Genomic DNA, 3,380 nt, shown 5'->3' on the forward strand with positions numbered 1-3,380 from the left:
GCGGGGGATGAGGCAGCGGCAGAGCTGCCAGAAAGCTTTAAACCTAGGAAAGAGCAAGTGCCCAAAGCCCCAACTGGTGCTGCCCCCATGCCCTGTCCCAGAACCCCAGCTCTCCCAGCCTGGCTCTGGGAGCTCCAGGCTCTAAGTGCTACTCTGGGCTGTTCCTCTGCTTAGAGGAGGGAGATGGGAAAAACTTCTCTGTAGGGAGCTTCAAAAGACATCACTGCAGTCTCTAGTGCCCCAGCCCTTATTTTCACAGATGGTTTAACAGCAGCAGTACAACACAGTTCAGGGAGTTTGACGTGCACAAACCACCCTGAATGCTCAGCAGGGTCAGTGTCTGGCTGAGACACCAAGGGCAGTTCTGGACTCTGAGCAGCTCTGGTTGCCTCCAAAGTCAAAACCCTGAGTGACAGGGATGCTCCTGCACCTGACTTAATCTCCACATCACCTTTCAAAGCCAGGAGCTGAGATTTGGTGAATGCCAAAGGAATGACAGAGTGGCTGTGCACTCCAGCTAAAACCCCAGGAAAAGGCAGATTAAGGTGTTCAGTACTAATTCTCTTTGGGATGCCACAAGCTCTACCTAGGCACCCTCCAGCTGGAGCAGCTTCACTACCCAACATCCATAGAGCTCTTCTCCCTCCTCCAACAGCCCCCAAAGTCTGCTGATGTTCACTTATTGCCTCTTTCCAGGTGGGATGGGGAACAAGGAGGAGCACAGACCTCACCACCATCTGGCTCTTCCCAGGAAGGAGAAGGTGGAGTAGCTCCTTGCTCTGAGATGCCTAGTGGGACTCCTGGAGCACCACAGAAATGCCTTTGTTTGCCCCAACTCAGTCACAGTTTCAACAACAGAAAGGACCCTAGAGAGGGATGGCTCAGTTTCATGCAGAGCCCCTTGGAGCTCTTGCCAGGAGGCATCGTCCTCTGCTCAGTCCCCTTTGCCATGTCCCAGCCCAGTGCTGCCCTAAAGCAACATCTCTCTCCAGTGGTACAGGCTTGCTGTACCACTCAGCCAGTCAGGAATCCTACCAAAAGTATGAGGGGCCAAGTTTAAATACAAAGAGAAACATATGATCTTCTTGGGGGAATAACTGAGCAAAAACACAAGTCCTGTGCCATTCTTCAGAGGGACAGAGCTTGGGAGCCCAGAAAATCACACAATCTCTGTGCTGATGAGTCCCTTCTGCCACACTCAAACCAAAGACAGGCAGCAAAAACATCAAATCTCATTGCCCTTTGCAAGGTTGGAAACAACAAGCCAAACCTGACCAGCCTGGAGTGGCTCAGTGTCCCCAGAGCCATGGTGGAGTTGGGCTGTTGCTTCCTAAAAGCTGAATGTGGCATTAAAGGCAAATAGGAAACTGTTCAAGGGATAGGACCACAACTTCTGGCTGCTCCACAGACATCTGCCCTTTCCAGGGACTCTGTATTTGAAAATACCATTCAATAATTTGTGTTTTCCATGAGTATTTTTTGCACCTTTCCCTCTGCCCTGCGAATGTTTTTCTCCAGCACTTTTACCAGGAGAGAAGTGTCTGGTCCTAGAGAAAATTCAGTTTTGCACTTTCAAATGCAAATATTAGCACAAGCAGCCTGGTTTCTATTGCTTCTTTTGGCAACACAACATGAGCTTTTTCACCTACAGGCAGAGCTGTCACAGTCTGAACAGCAAATATTAAATAACCATGGAAAAATACTCAGAATGAATTCAGGGAAATAAAAATAGGGAAAATTATTATCCTGGTATTACAGAAGGAGGAAAATAGAGTAAATTGGAAAAGTTAGAACAAGAGAGCTCAAGTTCCATAGGTTGGAGACTAAAAGACGCTTTCCAGATCGTTAAATTCCGGAGGGTCCAGTGCTGCAGGTTGGAGCAGTTGGTTTCCCCCGCATTGTTTGGGTCTCTCTCTCCCACTGAGTACATTCTGCTCTTGTTCCAGACAAGGTGAATGTTTTTTAGTCTTTTCAGTCCCTTTTATTGTCCTCCAATGTGCTTTTGAAGCCGAGCATGTCCATTTATCTACAACGAGCCTTTTGCTGTTATTTTCTTTCTAATTACATACAAACAGGGAGAAAAAAATTCCCCCAAGGATGAGCCGAAAGATTATGTTCCTGCAGAAATGCATTCGGATCGGCCTCTTTTCTCAGAAACATGGGTTTCAGTGGCACAGGGGGAAGCTCAGTCCCACGGGGTGAGGAGCAGACCCTGGTGCTGTGCTGCTCCTCCTCTGCCACTACAAACCACCCCCAGGGGCAGCTCCAGACACACTGTGCATCAGCCCGGGAGGAATTTCCAAGTGTTTTCAGAAGGGGGAAGATGCTGCTGCTAAGCAATGACCTAAGTTTTGCTCTGGAGGGATGCTTTGGATGTATATGTCACTGGCACATGACGGGGAAGATGCTGCTCGAAGCTGAGATCCCCTTGGGTTGCTGCTGAGCTCTGAGTTTACACACTCACAGCTGCATCTCATACACAACACTGAGTGCTGCTGAGAGCAATGTTTAGCTTCCAGATTCAGTCTTGACTTTGACTTTTGCAGCCACAATAATTCAAACCACAGATCCACCTCCAGCTCTCCTCTGGGGGCTCAGCCAGGAGATGCCAGAGCAGGAACACTCCCCTTGGCTCTGTGGGAGCACAGCCTCCAGCACAGCCTGGTGAGCTGGCACAGCCCTGAGCACTCCTGCAGGTTCACTCAGTGGTCACCCGTCCATCAGAGGCTTGTCATGAAGCCTAAAAGCTTGTCCCTCACTTGAAATAAATACTGTGCTTTGCTTTTAAGGGAATTCAGGCTGGTTCAGAAGAGTGAAAACCTGGGAACAAACATTCATAAAACCCTAAGCCAACATCTAGAAACTCAGGGTGGGGTTTTTTTCCCTGTGTATCTATTTATGATCAAATAAAGAGCCTGGAATTTGAAGATGCAATTTGGAGAGTTGGGTTCATGGTCATATAAGAAGAAACATGCCTTGCTATTGATTGCCACTGTTACTCATCATCCTTTTACTGTTATCAACAGGACAGGAATAGAGTGAACAGCCAAGCTGAACAATACGGCGAAGTTCTGCAGCTGCTTAAAGCCAATAAAATAACTTTTATTGACGAGGTTATCAAAATGTCAGATGTGCCAGCTCAGCTGGCATTCTTCTCTGCCTTTTGATTAAAGCCTCATTACGATGTAGAGCAGGCAAGCAGAGAGTTCAGCGCTCAGTGCCTTTCCTGACCTAATTGTTTGGAATTTCTTTTTAGGGATTGGTTTGCAGTTTGCACCTGTACATAAATAAAATGCACAGATTGATGGCCACAGCGGTTTGGTTTGGGGTTTTATTTGGGTTTTCTGGTGTGCAAGAATCATGTCTCTGCTGCAGATGCA

The sequence above is a fragment of the Acanthisitta chloris genome, unplaced genomic scaffold (genome assembly GCF_000695815.1).
Source record: "Acanthisitta chloris isolate BGI_N310 unplaced genomic scaffold, ASM69581v1 scaffold6781, whole genome shotgun sequence".
NCBI lineage: Eukaryota > Metazoa > Chordata > Aves > Passeriformes > Acanthisittidae > Acanthisitta > Acanthisitta chloris.